Below are 19218 nucleotides of genomic sequence, written 5' to 3' on the forward strand. Positions count from 1 at the left end.
TCGTTCTGGATAAAACCGACCAGAGCGAACACATACTCCTGATCTCTCAACCACCACACCTACAGCTAAGAAGCAGCTACCACTTGAATTCCGCACCAGCTGCACACATACCTGGTGCGCACACGCACTTTTGGACTCTCTCTACTCTCTCTACTGACCTGAACTTCGGTTCCCAAGGGCGTTCAACCTACCAACACCTTCAGACCATACCAATGGTATATAAGGCGCTATATAAATGCAAAATAACATAACATAACATAACATAACATAACATTATGAATACACAATAATAATAATGCTTTGCAACTAATGTCAAGCAAATTTAAAGGGATCATTGAAAGGTATCAGATTAAGCATGTAACTACCTCCTTATGTCACCCGAAGGGCAGTGGGTGTGTTGTGTGATTCAATCACTCCATTATGGATCACAGTGAATACAGGTGGAAGGTCAGTGCAATCACGGAAAGGAAAGAGTGCTCCAATACAGACTGTCTACACACTCCACAATGGGGGAAACACTGTTTGAGCAACTGAGGAGTCGTAAACCCAACACCCAATTGTGCCCAGAATGAATGGGAAGGTCTGTGGCAAAGACTCCCAATGTGGACAAAGTCAAGGTGAGGACTCAAACTTGTGGGCAGAAGGTCAAGGTTACGATTACGATTACGATTATTACGATTGCCTCACAGGGTCTAAAAAGGTGACTCCTACTTGTCAACCAAAGTCACTGCTTTGTAGTACTTGGAATCCACATGAGGTTCAATGGTGAGGCATATGAAACAAAAAAAAGAGGTGGCAATTGTGAGAAGGTTGTCGGTTGACAAAACCGTTAGGGCAAGGAGACCACATCCAAAGGCATGGTAGTAGCTTTTGATAATGGTAGAAGTAAGCAAGGTGTTAGGGCCAGGGATTTGTAAAGGGTTGAGGCTGTAGACTGTCTGGGGTGCTGGAGCCGCACCAGCAATGTCAATCTCTTGTACTAACTGTGATCTCAATCCCTTCTTCCTCTAACGCACCATCTACAATGTGGTCTGGTGAATCTCTCTTGTGTTGGACTCTGAGGTCATGGAATCTAGATGGTTACCATGCTAGCTGCCTTTGATGTGGCGGGCCCTATGAAAGAAGAAAACCAGAAAAAATACAATTCAAAATCTCACTAATGGCATACATGGCATTCAGCTGTAGCAATAACTCGGCTCTGCAGATGGGAGTGATAATAATATCAGGTTCTTATATAGTGCTTAATGACAAATTGCTTACACTTTTAAGTGCTGTGATAATAAATGTGTTTATTACTCGAGTTAACGACATTCGATTTACTAGCCTTCGATGCAGGAAGGATGGAATCAACCCTGCCCGGTGTTCAAACTTGGAAGTGCAGGCTGTCTCTAAATACACAGAAAAGGCTTAAGATATGAACTATTGACCAGACAATAGCAGACAGTAAAACTGAACAACCATCTCCTTCAGTTTAGGTCGGCAGCTGGGCCCTACACAACAAATAATTGAAACCTAACATGCAGGATTTTTCTCCAAATAACACCTGACACATATTTTGGACTCAAGGACTGGCAGAGAGGAAATCTCCACTAATAGTATATAACATAGCTGTACCATCTGGAGTCCTGTGAAAGGAAAAGGTGTCATTTTAACACCAAAGTTGTGATGATTTGGGAGCAGCTGCATGTTTGGCCCTACCCCAGATAAAGATACCAATCTATCTCACTGTGACGTGATGTCTTTCACAATTTGGCTCTCTTCTTTTCAGCACTGTTCTCTATTAGGCCACCCCTTTTTTCTGGCTAAAGCTAAACTTTCAGGATCACTGAGAGATGACCATGCAGCTAAAAGTGCCAGGGCTATTTGATCCCAAATCCCTGAGAGTCTTAGACAGTTCATAAACTGCTCTATAAAACAAGCCATAGATGTTTTTCTTTCTGCCCAAAACATGTATATAAATGATACTCTAAACATCCAACGTATGGTATGTCTGCCTTTTTGGTTTTGGAAGAATTAGGTGGCACCCACCAAAATATCCCCAATACCGTTGATACAGAGAAGAGAGAGAGTAAAGTAGTGAGAGAAAGCTGACCTTGTGGCAATCCTGTGGCATAATTGGCTGACCCACTATATGTTATTTTTTGTTCCTTTACGACAATATCCAATAGTTGCTTGTTTAAGTTTTTAACTTTTTATTTTCTCCCTATCAGGTGTTCTGTATAATGTCTTGTGATCATTTTCAAAGCTGGGATGGCGCAGTGATATTCTTTTCACAGCAAGAGGAGACTTGGCTATATTTAGGCTACTTTCCTGGCCTCCTTGGGCTACATGTGGATTTCCCTTTCTGGATACTGGTACTACGGTGCAGCACATTTCGGCACAAGCCTTTTGATGCCGGACGTTTTTTCGCACCACTGTTGCCACAGATCCCCTTTTGGCGCGACCACAGTGGCGCAAAAGCCAATTCGGTACCTCTCATTCGGCGCAAGGTTGATTTAGGTGCAGCTGCTGACATTTAGCTGCTGTGCCCAAATCGCCTAGCGCCAAACGGTTGCATAATTCTGATATACTCCTATTAGGGTGTGTGAAATACTTTCCACAGCATTTTCATTTTACTTCAGGTAAATAATGCTTACGTACAGGCTGCACAAGGGAATGCAAACAAAACCTCGCTGCAGTAGCATTTTTAATTTCAAGGTCAAAACAAAACAAACAAAATGCTCTCATCATAATTCTTACTACAAATGTTCTCAAAATCCATCTATGATTTCTTTTTATAGACGCCTCCTCAAGCTCTCTTTTATTTGTTATTTGTGATTTGTACGGTTGCAGACTACGGGCACAGCTTCTTTACAGTGCCAATGAGAGTGGTTACACTACCAGAGCTGGAGACATATACACATCTGTGGTGTACGGTGCCAAACTGGACACGGACACGTCAACTCCCAAGTGTCGCTGATGCACACCAGAATTAAAATAAACACTGTGCAGCATGGCCCGCATTTTTTCAATCAACAGCAAATAAATAACCCAGGTTAGCACAGCTGAGCCTAAAATATCTTTACAAAGGTGGCTGCGAACTCTCAAGTGGTTAATAACCACTGAACAGGTTATCAAGTCTGTTCTTTCGAGAGAGGGGCGCCCGCTACCTTTGCAAAACTATTTTTCAAGGAACCTGGGATTGGTAACCCTAGGTCTCCTGGGGGCAACCAGACGTGGTCTCCCTCTCACTGTGCTTAGAGAGGCATCAGCTTCACCTCACTGATGATCCCCAACAAGGGTGAAACACGTGTATGGGGTTGCTGGTGGTACTCTCGTTCAGGTTGGAATTGCCATTGCATTTCGGTGCTGGACTGCCCCTGGGCAGGACAAAGACTGATATGCAAATGGATATTTCCCATCTGTGAAAGGCACAGTGAGTAAAAGCAGTGGCTGCGAACTCTCAAGTGGTTAATAACCACTGAACAGGTTATCATGTCTGTTCTTTCGAGAGAGGGGCGCCCGCTACCTTTGCGAGCCTAAAATATCATCATCAGCCTGCATGGTGAACAGACATCTGTGCAACAAGCACATTACCCTTCTGAGCTATATTTGAATCAAAACCTGTGATATGCAGAGTACACCTATCTCGCTTACTGGGCAAGGAACCTGTAAGGTGTAGGCTACACACTGATCTTTGCAGTAGGACCCTGGTCACCAGTTTTCAAGGCACAGCAATTAGCCACATGACCAAACAAGACATCTAGGTGGAGGCACAACATCATACCTAACCTGTCGTTATACATATATGTATGATTGGAAGGTAAGTATACAGGTTCTGCACGTTAAAGCTATCAGCCTTGTTTGGTCTTGTGTAAGTAAGTGCCATGCCTTGAAGACGAGAAATCCGATCCGGATCCAAGCAATGCACTTTTTATTTTTAAAAATACGCCTGGATTATGCGCCCATTTTGCCAGTGCCGATAGATCCCTGTGCCCTGCTGGCCGCGGCCAACCAGGCGCTCCAGCAAGGGATCTGCGCCAAAAGCCAAAACAGCTTATGATACGATAGTGACATACGATAACTTCCATCAAAGCACTGCTTCGCTGTTAGCATACAAACAATTATTATTTTGGGGAGGTGCAGTACCTCTGACAAAACACATCCTAAAAACTCTAATTCTTAGCAGGACATCTGTATGTTGTCTGTGTTACCTTACTTCTCCAATCTCAATGTGATTTCTTATGATGACATCTGTATGTTGTCAGTGGTACTGCACCTCTGCAGTAACATACTTTGTGAGGACATCTGTAAATTGTAGATCATTAGAGAGGTGTGGTACCACTTACAAATGTTTTCTCCTGCTCACAACCTGTTTCCATGTCTATTTCATGTTTCCCTGATTCTTGTTTATTTTTGTAAATGTTATTTTTTGGTGAGGAGCAGTACCACTGACAACATACAGATGTCCTCATAAGAAATCCTAATGAGATTTCCAGCTGGGAATCCCTCCAGACACTGTCTCGCATTCGTAGATGCTGGGAATCCCTCCAGACACTGTCTGTTGAAAAAGTGTGAATAATTAGTTGTGGAAATTTAAGAACACCTATATGTCCATTTCTATTTCCAACTACAGGGTATAGGAGTGAGGAGAGACAACAGAACAGACCCTCCCCACATAAGAGTCAACAGCTAAGACATCTAGCTGCAGAAGAAACCATTTGAGACATACAGCGCATTACAGATTCTGGGACTCTGCCACAGAGGTATGAAAACATTATCTCAAGTAGGTAGAATCACTAGTATTCTTCATTTTAATAGACTTTGATAGTACTTGAGACTGATACTAGCCCCACTGTCTCTCTTGTCTTTGTCCATATAGGATCAGGAATTGTTTACCCTATCCAGTTTTGGACCCTAGAAGACACCCTCTAATACTTCACAGTGCTGAAGATAGTGTTGAGAATACAAGAATTGGAAAAAAAAGTATTCGTCCTGAAGAAAGCGGCCACTTGAGAATCCCGTTGAAACCGGTTGACTGTTTAATTGGTCTGGTGGATAACCCAGACCTCAATTCCCTTACAAAGAAAATAGAGGGCTTGTTAAAAGAAATTGAAATTGTTATCCACACATATTGTTTTCACCTATATTTGGGTTGGCGAAAAATACAGTTTTTCCCCTTTTTTTTAATCCTTTCTATTGGCAACCGTCCATAGAATCAGTTGTTTTGTTTTTATGATAAGACACACAGCTTGGGGGCGACATCGACCTCCACTCTGTGTGCACGTACTAGACACCAGGAAAGTGTTTTAGAGAGAATAGGGATAAGATCTCGACACCATTTGTAGTCGGCCCAGCAGCACCTACTAGGGCTCAGATTCACTTGGCACGAGATTATTCACAGATAGGGTCATTTAAGTGTTTGGCTAGGGACTTAGCCACAGGAATAACTTTATAATTATTTAGCCTTCTGTTTTCTGAGTGTTACAATTGATACTGTTCTAACCTGATCGTATTGCCTTTGAGTCTCAATGTATCTCAAATTGTTTGTGTAAAATTGTAACATATTTGCTTTATGTCTTAAGAGTGGGTAACTCTATATTGATGTGTGCTTGTAGACCAGTAGGTCTTTACCTTTGAATACACATACTTTGTATAAACTCCAACAAGGTGTGTCGTATACTTTATAGAAAACGAACAATTGAGACATAGGTATAGGGAAGGTTGACCCATTCATTTGTTTCTTTATGAACCGCAATCCTTACACCTTGAAAAAGGCCCTACAGAGTCAAAACAGGTGTTGGATGACTTCTAACAATAAATATAGCACCAACAACGGTTTTGAAGACTTCTTTTTTACGACAACAGTTACCTATTGAATAACCCATACGTTTTATGCATGGACAATGGGCCTGGCCCTCGGCAAGGAAGAATCCCTAATATGATTTGCATATTTGGGCATGCAGCATGGCCGTAGCCCTAGGTTTAAATGGGGAAAATAATCTGCATGTGGCTGCAGCCCGAAGTGCTGGACAGGATTTCAGCAAACTTGCGTGAAGAGCATGAGCAAGTACCTCAAGGCATGCTTTTGCAAATATGTACTGTGTTTTACTTTTTTGAAAGTTTCAAAAAGTAAGTCCAAAAAATAGTCATATAACTTTGCTGCCTAAGCAGTGGGCCTGGCCCTCGGCAAGGACAAGTATCTACTCTGATTTGCCTATTGGGGAATGTGGCATGGCCGAAGCCATGGATTGTGTTGACTAGTCACATTATAGGGTATAATGGACCCTGAACTAGGATGCAGGTTAGGTGCAATGGAGAACAGGGGTGGTTTGGTGGGGCTGGGGTCATGGTCAAGCCTCATTCCCAAGGCAAATGAACCATGACCTGCATCCTCAGCATTCACTGCTGATAACGCCATACATCAGTATGCCTTGCAAAACATATGTTTCTTAAAGGAGGTTTACAGTTCTTTCAGTTCTTTGATATTTTTAAAAGAGGAATTATTAATAATTTATGTACAGTGATGTAACATCATGAAACATTTTCATTAATAAAAAACTAAGAAAATCAAAGAAAAAACTTTGTTAAAAAGACGTTATGGTTATAAGTAAAACAAACAAAAAAACGGAAATTCACCAGTTGTGGTAAGCTAAGTTACCATAACTTGCACCACCACCATGCACTGCTAAGACTAACAGACAGGACATCAAAGATTACACCACCAATGTAATTGATGACATCACTAATGACATCACAAATGAAAATCTTTTTGATGAATAATCCCTACAAGGGGTTGTGTTTTTAATGTGGGTAACATAATGTCAGGGGTGATCGGGAGACCTGCCATGAACTACTTGATGTATTTAAGAATGTACTCATCTAAACAAAACATTATATTAGAGTGTTGTTGTTAATACAGGAACCTAATCAGACATACAGATAGGCAATTGATGAAGGATGCACCATGAAAGTACAATATTTTTTATCTGGTAATTGTTGACAGTAACATAATGAATGCTACTTTATCAGAGTTGTGAGTAATGTTAATCATGGAATAAATAGCTAATAATTCAAGACTTACTACATATTTGTTTTAGTACAAACAATACATATGAAAACCCACAATGCATACAAATCAGAGGCACATACAGGGAAACTAAAGTAAATAAGAAACAACATCACCAGAAAATGTCAATAACATTAAAGTTCATCATCATGCATACAAATGAATTGTGTGTTTGAGGCCTGCGTATTGCCCCATATATGTCCACCATGAGCTCAGACCAAACCGTAAGGAAAGTACTTTAAGAACATGTGATTTATTTATTTTGTTAATTTATTGTGCATTTGTCAGGCGCTTATACAGTAAGATAATTCTGCATGAAAGCATCTAGAGGGCAACAGGCAGGGAACATGGGATTGAAAACAATTAATACAGTGGAAGATTAAGATTAACCTACTATGCCTTGTGAGTATTCAGAATGTGCAAGTGCAGTGAAAAGAGGTGAATTGGGGGTGTGCGTAAGTGTGGAATGTCCGTGCTCATGGATGAGCACCAGATGAACTGCATAGTATGTTAAGTGCTATGCGGCATGGAGCCACATTGGGTAGAAAATTCAAGCCCACAGGATTGAGGCCGGTGGATGCCGAGCAAGTGCTGCAAGGTAGGCAGAGGCTGTGGTGATTGGATATGGGAGGTCAGGTCCCCGAAGGATACATAAGGGCCCTGGCCACCAATCACAGCAACTGTGAGAGTAGCAGAGGAGGGAAGAAGGGAAGGAGGAGGTGAAGCGGAAAAGTCTTGAAGAGTTTCTGGAATTTGTGCAAGTCTTGCTCAAGACAAAGAGGAAGGAGGAGGCTGTTCCATAATAGAGAGCTAACTGAAGAAAGTGATTGGCCTCCAGCCCTCTGTTTAGCGAAATGCTTTACATACAGAGAGTTGGTGCCAGGGGACCGCAGAGGTCTAGAGGGAGGGTAATTAGTAAGATTAAGTTGCAGATAGCGTGGTCCCAGGCCCCAGACAGCCTTGTGGATGATGTAGAGGGATTTGAATTTAATCCATGCCACAACTGGAAGCCAATGAAGAGTTTTTAGGGCAGAAGAGATGTGTTCCCGGGGCTTAAGGCCAAGGATAAGTCTTGCTGCCCTGTTCTGGATTAACTCGGGGGTCGTAAAGTGGAAGAAGGCAGATTCAGGAGAAGGCTATTGCAGTAGTCAAGACTAGAGAGAACCAGGGCTCGGGTAACATTGAGCTTCTGGGGGAAAGTGAGAAAAGGGAGAATTCCTTTGAGAGGGAAGCATTGAAAGTGGGACTTCTTGTCAATGTTCTGAGTGTGAGGGAGGAAGGAGAGAGAGGAGTCAAAGATGACTGCAAGGATTCTTGCTTCAGAAGAAGGAGCAGGGGGAGAGCCCATAGAGGATAGCCAGAGTGAGGGGAAAAAGAGGGAGCGGGGGATCAATGGGAATGATCTGAGTCTTGCTGGTATTGAGGCAGAGATCGCTGGAAGTACACCAGGACTGTCTGGCAGATAGGCAGTCAGGGATGATGGAAGATCCAGTTTCCAATTCAAGAGGCTTCTTGGAAACAGTGACTCATGGCCCGAACCATCGCTCCCAAGGCAAACTATTAATGACTAATGTTCAAGACAGCATGTGGTTAAAGATGTTTACAACATTATTTGCAAAACAGGTGGCGAAGAAAAATAGTGATAAGTTAGTGAAGGTCCATGGGGATCTCCCATCAGTTGTGAAATGTAACATGCATTTTGAGAACAGGGATATCTTAACCACCATTTGGGTGCCAGCATGGGGGAAGAGTCCAGGGCTGGCTACATTCCCTCCGATTTGTTTTGTTCTTATGAATAATTTTGGGCTCCTGTGCTCATGATTTTCTTTAATGGCATATTGGTCCAGCATTCCTATTTGGCTTCCTGGAGACATGCCATTATTGAGCCTATTTATAAGAAGGGCCTGAGAGATGCCCAACAGCACACAGACAGATCTCTCTGCTTGATTCACAGCAACAAATATTTGGTCGACTGGTCTTGTCATAAAGAGCATCATTATATGACAGTCAGGCTTAGTGGACTGCTGATGGTCTGTTGACATCTCTACCACATTGTAAAACACTTTATTACACATGGGAGGAGGGAACTTCAACCACTGAATGATACCATTGTCAGCTACTGGCACCATAAACAGCATGCCGACAAACTGCGGGAGAACAGCTTTGCATCCATTCTAAATGGGAGCACTTTAAACATATAAATTACATGCAGGCTCACAGCATCTGAACACATGTTTACGGAGCCCTCTTTAAGCATCTGCATGGCTGCAGGAAACCAATTCAAATGTGTACTAGTATCAGTTCAGGACAGTGAACAGCACAGTTCAGAGGGTGGCAATGCCACAACCAGGGTCACATCGACTGATTCCCTTGATGTTGGGGTGGGCAGAGAGACACTGACAACAGGGTAACAGGCTGTACCACATTAAGGCTCCCCTAGGAGGGAATGTCTCTGGATGTTGACAGGGTATGGGGTGGCAGCATGTTACTCACCCGCTCTTCTTGGCCGCACGAACACCCTCTCAGTGGAGGGCCGGCCCATGGTCAGAGCGGCATGATGGTAAGCCACCTTTGGAGAGGCTGCTCCATGCAGTAAGCAGGACTCTCCTCCTTACAGCAGAGCAGATGTGGGGCAGCGAGACATTGGTGGCATGGTGTCTGGGCCACACTCCCCCAGGCAGGAGTCATATGCCTTCCCACGGCAGCAGGAGGCTGCCTTCATTTGCCTCTGCCCCAGGCAGGAGACACATCCTTCTTGGTGGCGGAAGTGGGGCAGCAAGACATTGATTGCAGGGTGTCTGCCACTCTCACCCAGGCAGGAGGTCTTGCGGTCATCTTCCTGACGTAGCCGCACAAGCACTCTCTTGGGATAAGTGCCACAGGCAGATTACTTGAGGGGCGGAGGGGCTGGGGCTGCCTACTTGTTGGCAGGGCAGTCTTTAAGGAACCCACCATGACAGAACAAGTTGGACCAGCATCAGCACTTTTATCTTTGGGTTCAAGTGCATCTTTTCCACTTTAATGGATGGTGCCATGCTTGTCTCGTGGATAAACTTACTGTGCTACAAAAGATGTTTTGGCTTGTCCCCACTCCTTTGCAATTCATCTTTGGGTAATTTTAATATGTTGGGAAGTGATGAGGCTCTACTGCCACTCGAAGTGCTCTTGTTGACACCATGATGGGAATGTATGCTGTACACCACACTAGAAGTGAATCCATCGCTGCTTATCGGGAAAATGTTTCTTCAATGCATTTCTGCTGATAATACGGGCACACAGCATTCACTTGCTCTCCCCCAAGTAGGAGTTGTTGACATCACACTGCTAGCGTCAGAGGGCACATAAGCACTCTCACTGAGCTGCAACCCCCATGTGCTTCTGCCTTGGGCATGTGCCACACCCATTTCTTTATCAAAACTTCTTTGGAAGAGCACACACTCCTTTGATTTCCCCCATGCTCCTGTTTTAACTCCGGCATGGATCGCTTTGAATTTCATCGCCTGCTTTGCCCGGGGCTACCCAGGGTTAGAGCTCCTACTCCAGGGCTGGGGTTCTTTATATAATTACATTGGCTGGGCACCGCCACTTCTTTCCTCCCCTTGGGCGGGGGATGTTCCAATTATTGCTACAGCGGTGTGGCCGCTCCTTCCTTCTATCAGTTGGCGCCCTGATATTGTTAGATCTGTCCATGGCATTCAACACTGTCGACCACCCCATCCTGTTGTCCCTGCTGGCCCAGATAGGTATATCTGGCCAGGTACTTTCCTGGTTCACCTGGTTCCTGGTGGATCGTACCCAGACTCTCTCCATGCAACCCTTTCTATCTGCTCCATGCCATCTTAGCTGTGGAGTCCCACAGGGTTTGTCTTTGTCTCGGATTGTATTCAACATCAGCTCCTACGGCGTCAGGTGTTACTCCTATGCCGACGATACTCAGACCCTGATACGTTTAGATCTCGATCACGCTGAGATGTCGCTGTGCCTGCGAGGATGCCTGGCCGCCACGGAAGAATGGATGAACCATAATTGCCTCAAATTGAATGGAGACAAGACAGAGGTCTTGGTGGTGGGGTGCCCTCTGGATCCCTCACTCTGGGTTTCTTCCTTCACGCCTGCCTCCCTTGGTGTCTTTCGTTTCCCAGTGGGTAAGGTAAAAAATCTGGGTGTAGTTCTCTCGGCTTCTCTGTCTATGGCCAATCAAGTTGCGACTGTGTGTCAAGCAGGACATTTCCAACTGAGAATTCTGAAGAAGGTACTCCCTCTTATTCCTGTGTCCCTATGTCCTCCTCTGGTAGTGGCGTTGATACTATCCCGGTTGGACTACTACAATTCTTTGTATTTAGCCCAACCAAATGGGCTTTTCCAGAGACTGCAACTCCTACAGAATTTGGCAGCTCGGGTGGCAACTGGCTCCCTTTACGGAGCCCATATATCCCTGGTCCTGCGATCTTTGCACTGGCTTCCTGTTAACCAGCATATAAGGTTTAAGGCTCTATGTATAGTTCATCGTGCCACACATGATCTAGGTGCTGAATTTCTGCAGGCTAAATTCACACGTTATTATCCCAACCGCCAACTGCGCTCAGCTTCTGCTAATGTGCTTATCGTGCCCTCTTATCGTCGCACGAGGATTGGAGGCAGAGATTTTTCTATAGTCGCTGCCAGACTATGGAATGAGCTTTCAGCTCCCATTAAGAAACTTTCCAATCACTTGGCCTTTAGGAAAGCGATTAAGACACTTCTCTTTTAGACAACTCTGCTCCCCCTTTTCAGCGGCTCTCCACTGTGCATGTCTACCTCACGCTCCAGAGCTAAGATATCTCTGGGTGAGCGTGCACTTAAGAAATATCAAAATCAAATCAAATCAAATCAAATTAGGTGGGAGTTTTCCTCACTCTGGTAGACGGCAGTAAAAGCGGCATCCTCACCCAGATCGGGGAATCCCAGCCCCTCGCATTCACAGCTCTGAATGAAGAGTGCAGCAATTTACCGCCTGTCGGGCCCATGAGTTTCCATTCTCTGCTCTGACACAGAATGCCTTCTCTTTCGCCGCCTGCCTGGCTTGGGATCATATAAGGGCTTTGGCAGGGCAGCAACTTGCAGGCTTGCACTGCAGCTTGCAGGCCAGGGTCTGGGCACCGCACTCACCAGACCTGCTACTGATGCTGCGGCGGCATCTGCCGCGCTTCTCTCGGGCAGCCATAGTGCATCACAGGAGAAGTGCTCCTCCTCACAGCAGCGAGGCGGGACTACTCGTTCCTCGCTGTGCAGGGAAACCGTTGTGGGCTTCTTTCTCATGCTTCCTCGACTCTTGCATGGAGCAAGCATGCCCCTTCTCTCCTTTCTGGCAACGGATACCGCTTCAGCTCTCTTCCCCATGCGGGCGAGTTGGGCCACTCTTTCCCCGTGGAGCAGGGGGCACCATGGGGTTCATCTCCTCCATCGGCAGATGCCGCAGAGATGCAGGGGTATCTAGTCAATTCATCTAAAACCATTGCATCTAATACCATTCCATCAAACTTTTTCCATCTAAAAATGTCCATCTAATGCATGTTTTTGGGGGCTAAAGGGCTCATTTTTGTTCAAGTGTATTTTAATGGGTAAAAACGGGGGTTTGGAGGGGACCCCTCCCCCCCAAAAAAAGAAAGAAACATGAAAAAAATGCATTAGATGGACATTTTTTAGATGGAAAAATTTCAATGGAATGGCATTAGATGCAATGGTTTTAGATGAAATGACGATAAACCGAAGCAGGCATTCTTCCTCCTCCATCAGGAGGGGGTGATTGTTCTTCAGTGCAGCAGCAAATGGCTGTGCCGCTTCTGCTCTTATTTTTTATAAAGCACGGCACAGCAGGCAGCAGGGCAGTCACACCAAACCTCAGGGGTATCCCATCCTCGTCGCCATTGTCATGGGCTGTCCGTGCTCACTCGAGCCGGCCCCATCAGTGCTTGACAGCCAGCACTGGTTTAGTTGCCTGGGTTACCTGGACTTATTAAAGTGTTGCTTGGCGGATCCTGATTGCCTGTGCAGACACGGGCCTGGGGTGCCAGGGCACTGGGGATGCCAGGAGTATCCTGTTTTAAGAGTAGCCTGGGCAGACCCTGTGCACCATGCCAACCTGAGGGTCCCAGGCCAGCAGCACCTCCAGTACCATGATCACACGGTGTGGGCCTGCAGGACCATGATCACACTGTGAGTGCCTGCAGGCCCGAAATGAGAGACAGAGACAGGAGTTCCATTGTTGGAGTCTGCAGCCGTTCTGAGGCTAATTTTATTAGCTTGTGTCAACATCTTAAAAGGGCAATACACATAGGAAGGCCCCACCACAGAGATCACACTAGTTGCAGTTATGGCCGTTGGTTTGTGGCAAGAGGACTCCTTTCATGAAGAAACATGTCACTGAAATGCTGACCATCAGAGGAACTTTAGTGAGTAGGTTCCTCCAGGGAGGGTGTTCCAAAGACAAGATTTGCCTGCTGACTTTAAAAGTTTGGGATGAGGCGTGTTTAAGCATGTGGGAGCAACAAAAGGCCCATTTGTTTTTGTACTACTAATGTAATAAAACATGTTTTAAATACCTCGTGTGACAACAGTGACCTGTGCATTCATCATTTGCAACAGCTTATATGCACTTTTCATGTAATTAGGGAGTCAAGTTCAAATTGTCAGCATGCATCCCCGGTACACAAGTTTCAAGGCACTCTTACAATTCTAAGGGTCTGTGCCCAGCCAACGGTCCATGCCCGTCCATCAAAGCCAGAGGTAGAGAATGACTGAAACACCCCTGAGGACAAATGAAGAAAAGAATTTGGCGGGAAATCGATTTTTAGCATTAGTGATCCTCGGGAAGCAACTAGAACTGCACCACCAGCTGTCAACTGGTCAGAATGCAACATGCCAGACAAGGATGACACTTGGATTATTCAGGGAGTCTCGCTGCTGCCAGTGTTACCAGGGGAAATGTGACAGTTCACATCCTATTACACTTTACAGCGCCAGGCACGTCGGATGGACAGGTGGCGAAATATGATCATTGTCAGCGCGTGGCCACTGGGTACACGGACGTGGTAGCAGGGCTCAGAGGCGGCCGACGCACAGGGGGCGCTGCGCGGTGTCAGGTCTCCTAATCTAGTTAACAGGAGGTGACAGAATTTTGCGGTTCCGCCGCGACTAAATGAATAATCTTTGTGTAATCCATTCCCGGGGTCACAGGGCGCGGTGCCTGATTCATATCCCAGGCAGGGGATTGCAGAGTGGGAGAAATAGTGCTGCGCTGGCAGGAATACATTATGCAATGCACCGAGTGATCTCAGCGGAAGCACACGGGCACTATCCATCTTTTTGTGATGTGTTACTACAGCTGTTTGAATGCAGGTGATGTTCAATTAATAATTGAGAACAGCAATTCCATCTGACCGTGGGAGCGGTATTTACGTCGAGACGGGCAGGTGGAGATTTGATCGGGAAGTACATTGGATGAAGATGGATTTCTTTAGTGCTCTTTTTATGTCCATGAGCCCCATTCATGATTTCACACACACGGAAGGGAACCAATATAGCAGCCACCGTAAGAGACAGCAGAGCAGGGCATAGCTGCACGGGGGAGGGAGGCTGGCATTAAGAAGAGCCCACATGGACGTCTTGCATATCTTGCAAAAGTAGAGTATAGGTTCTGGCCACTTCAGCGCCTAAACATATGCCATAATTCAGGTCAAACTCTTGCCTCCTGGTACTCCCCTCATTTGTTGTGCGTAAAAACATCCAATTTGTTTAACCAATCTTTTTACTGCATTTATTTACACCAAACAGGTAGATCGGGGGTTGGGGTATTTATATAGAAAGGGGGATGGTAGGTCAGCAGGGGAGAACAGGCAGTATGTTTGTATTTTCATAGAGACCAAGGATCCAGGGTACCTTCCCTACACACCAAACCTATTTAAATGATTTCACCAGCATAAGATAATTTGGTGGAATTGGAAACCTGTGATGAGAATATTGGCGTTGGAAGTGGGCTTATTTCTGTTCTTCTTTATATTTGAATCGTTCAAACTTAGTGGTAGCAAGTTACGTATTGTGTGTGGGATGCAGACCACTAATTAGCGCCACCGTGCTAGGCACGTAAAATAATGGAGAGAAGAGTAGACCTTGGCTGATTAGCCTTCAGTGTGGGCCGCACATCCGATTTCCCACAGGGGGTTTGCTCTGAGTTATCAAAGGTAAAAGAAATCTTGCAATCAAGTATATAAACTCAAAACATTCTGTAATTCGTGTTGATATTAAAGATGTGCTGTTTTTAATTCATATCTGTTTCAATGCAGATGAAAGAAATTGCCAATGCATTTCGGACTATCAACGGCCGATATGCACATGCCCTTGTATATATATATATATGTATATATATATATATATATTTATTTATTTATTTCTAACGCTCTAGAACAGCAGCCCTTACGCATAAGAGCGCTGACACGACATACAATAAAAAACATAAAGCTCGAGGAGGCCGAAGGAGAAAACCTGAGAGAAGTTAGTGGAGGCCAGGGAAGGAATTGACTCAAAAAGAACGGGTTTCAGGTCACGTGTGAACCTGGAAAGACTGGGTCACAGCCTCAATTCAGGCAGAAGTGTATTCCACAAATGAGGAATTGAGACTGGGAGTTTGACCTTGGGGTAGTGAGCAGCCCAGGGTTATTGAATATTAGGTTGCGCCTGTTTGGTAGCCACTTCTGCTGTACTGGCATATAAGAGGGTCTTATTCCATACTTGCAAGCATGTGCAATGCAAAGGGTACGAAACTTGACCCTCTTTGTTATGGGGAGCCAATGTAATGCTCTACGTGATGTTGAGATATGATCTCTTTTACGTAGACCCATAACTACTCTCACTGCATTGTTCTGGAGAACTTGCAGACAATTAAGTTTTCCTTTACCTACAACAAGTAGACTGCTAGCACAGTAGTTCAAACGGTCCCAAAGATCGCTCTAGCTAGGGTGGCACAGCTGGTGACCTCAAGGAATGGTCTAATATGTGCCAGAGGTTTTATGTAGTATATTGAGTTGGACACTATACAGCTGATATGGGACCTCATTGAGAGTTCTTGGTCAATAGTGACCCCCACGATTTTTACTTTTTTCAGGGTGGGGAGAAGACAATCCACGATTTGAAAGGATGAATAGGACTGATCTAAAAGGTACAGTTTGGGTCGGTGGCCAGGATGATATGATAATCTCAGTTTTTTAGTTATTCAGGGCTAGGCGTTGTGCAGCATCCAGAGCTGGATTTGGTTACATGTGGCATTAATGACCTCACTGTCTTTAGAGTGTTCACCTGACAGAGGGAAGAGACATCAGTGTCCAGTTGATCAAACAGTGTGAGCATAATAGATTGAACAAAGTAGGAGACAGAGACGGGCCTTGCGGAACACCGCACAGTGGGGTAAAACCAGCATCTCCTTGGAAAACCTTGGCCGATCGTTCTGACAGAAATGAAAGCACCCAAAAGACTGCTTCCTTAGGAAGGGAGGCTCTTTAAAGCAGTCTGCTGGCTACAATGGAATGATTTACCAGGTCAAATGAGGCCGTCAGGTCCAGGAGCATCAACAATGATGTATTACTCTTGTCGATCAATTGATAGGTGTAGTTTTAAGGTCCAACAGTGTGGATTCAGTACCATGCGCACTCCAAAAGGCTGATTGTTTAAGGCCTAGAATGCTGTGAGTACTCAAAAAGCTCTGAATCAGATTGTGTGCTGTTTTATACAACACCTTCAACAAGAAGGGAGAGTTGGTAATTGGTGGATAGCTACCAGCCAAGCATGGATCCAATGAGGACTTTTTGAAAAGTAGAGTGATACATGCTTGTTTGACACTAATGGGCACGATCATGTCTGTAAATGATGCATTTACAAATTTTGCGATCATTGGGAAAAGCGACTTAACTATTTTTGCGGGGCATATGTCGCCCTTGAAGCTCTTAGGCTTCAACCTGGGTAATATACCCAGGACTTCCGATTCTGTCACTTCTGTAAATGTAAACGGTTTTGGCATAGGTGTCTGGAGTCGAGTGCCAAATAGAGGAGGTGGAGGATTCAGATGGGCAAGCCTCTCCTTAATATCCTCTCTAATTACTAGGATCTTATTGGACATGGCCTTTTCAATCTGAGAGCACCAGTCAACATGTTTCTCAACTGCCACCTTGCTAGGGCAGGGGTCTTCAACCTTATAAAGATCTTACAAAGTTCCTTTGTGTTTGAGGCGGCTCCCCTCATTGTCTGTTCAGTGAAGCACTTTTTAGCAGCACCGATCGCCTCTGTATGCTCTGGCTGCGAGAGCATAGTTGGATTTGTCATCCGCCATGAGTGATTTCTGCAATTTCCGTACAGTCTTGTTTTTCTTGACTTTTACATTTTGTATTTTAGATGAATACCAATATTTGGAATGGATAGCTTTATCGGCTCTTGACTTTAGAGGAGCTAGCATCCAACAGCTTTGGTCATCATCATATTATAAGCTGCTGACAAATCGGTTGCAGAACTATATTGAGCAAGATTGTTCAAATAGGCGCTAAAGAACGGGGCCAATGCCTCAGGGGTCAGTTTACGTGTATTCCAACAGAGGACTTTCCCCCTTGACTGTTTAATTTTCTTGCTGGGAGTCGTCAGAGGTATTTCAAATTTTATGGAGTCATGGGGCCTCATTACAGGTTTGGAGGCAGCCATGCCTTTAATAAGGGCATGGCTGCCTCCATACTCGGGTCCGTGTCCATGGTCCCTGAATGGGGAAATACTGGGCCATTACGACTTTGGAGGGCCCGGTATTTCCCCATTCAGGGAACCCGGACCATCCCCATTCCCATTGAGCCCCAATGGGTCTCAATGGGAATGGGGAGCATGCTAACAACAGGCCCGTTAATGATGGGCTTGTTGTTAGCCTGCTGGTCCCCTTGCGGAACCCGCAAAGGATGCCTGGTCTTACCAGACGTCCAGAGCGGGTCCCGCGATGGAGCCTCATAATGAGGCAGTACGGGGTTAACAGCGCCGGCACCTTTACCGGTGCCGCTAACCCCTTACCGCCTCACTTGTAATGAGGCCCATGTTCCGACCAGGGACATGGTTTAAGTTCAATCTTATCCGGTGCAATACCATGCACAATACCCAATCTAAGATTCTACCACCTGAATGGGTAGGTTGCCCAATAACTTGCATGAAGTCCAGATTTTCCAGAGCACTCATGCTTGCTTTGACCAGGAGGTCATATGGGTTGTTAAATCCAGGTTGTAGTCTCCCACCAGCAACACTTTCGATTTAGGTTTAAGAGTGGAGGAAATCAATTCAATTAGGTAAGTTCCAAAGTCGGGAAGAGGGGAATGTGGATTATACAAAGTGTAAATAATAAGTGTGGTGTTAGGGTTCAGTTCAATTTTTACCAATGAGGTTTTACAATTCGGCATTTCCCTGAGATTCAACTGTCTGATCGATAAATTGTTCAGGAAAATGAGAGCCACCCCAACACCTTTCCCAGTCACTTTGTCTTTTCTAAGGATATTAAAACCCTCTGGGATGGCTAGCAATAGCGAAGGGCCTGTTGCAGCATGCAGCCAGGTCTCTTTTACAGCGCAAATGTCAATGTTACATCCAATCTTTAATCGGCCACCTCTAATGCATGTTTAACAAGTGACCTGGTATTCAGTAGAAGGCATTTTCGAGGACGCACACAGCTGGCAGAAACAGGAGGAGTTAAGCAGTCATTGTCCTGACTGTTTGCTACCAGGGAGGGTAAGGAGGCAATCTCACTTATATAACACGGCACTACCACCGATTGGGGGGGCGCTGTGATGGGTATTCTTACTTTTTAAGCAATTTGAAGTTGTCATTAGGACAGCAACAAGTGTCAGACTGGGCTCATACACCTGCAAGAGAGGAGGAGCGGCTGGGTGCCACACAAGAATGAACTCTGCGCCTAGACTTCTTGCTCTCACTTACCCATTGTGGAAGGCCATGTGTGGAGACCACCCAGGCACATCCGCAACACTGCTGAAATCAAGACAAGTGTTTCACCCTAAACAGAAGCCGAGCAGGCCAGAGAGCATGTGATTCCTTCAAGGCAGGCTAGATTCTGAAGAATTTCCCCTTTTTCAATTTGTTCTTCGAGGAGTGCTTGACAAGTGCTG

This window comes from Ambystoma mexicanum, chromosome 2q (genome assembly GCF_040938575.1).
Source record: "Ambystoma mexicanum isolate Mex_15411 chromosome 2q, UKY_AmexF1_1, whole genome shotgun sequence".
Classification (NCBI taxonomy): domain Eukaryota; kingdom Metazoa; phylum Chordata; class Amphibia; order Caudata; family Ambystomatidae; genus Ambystoma; species Ambystoma mexicanum.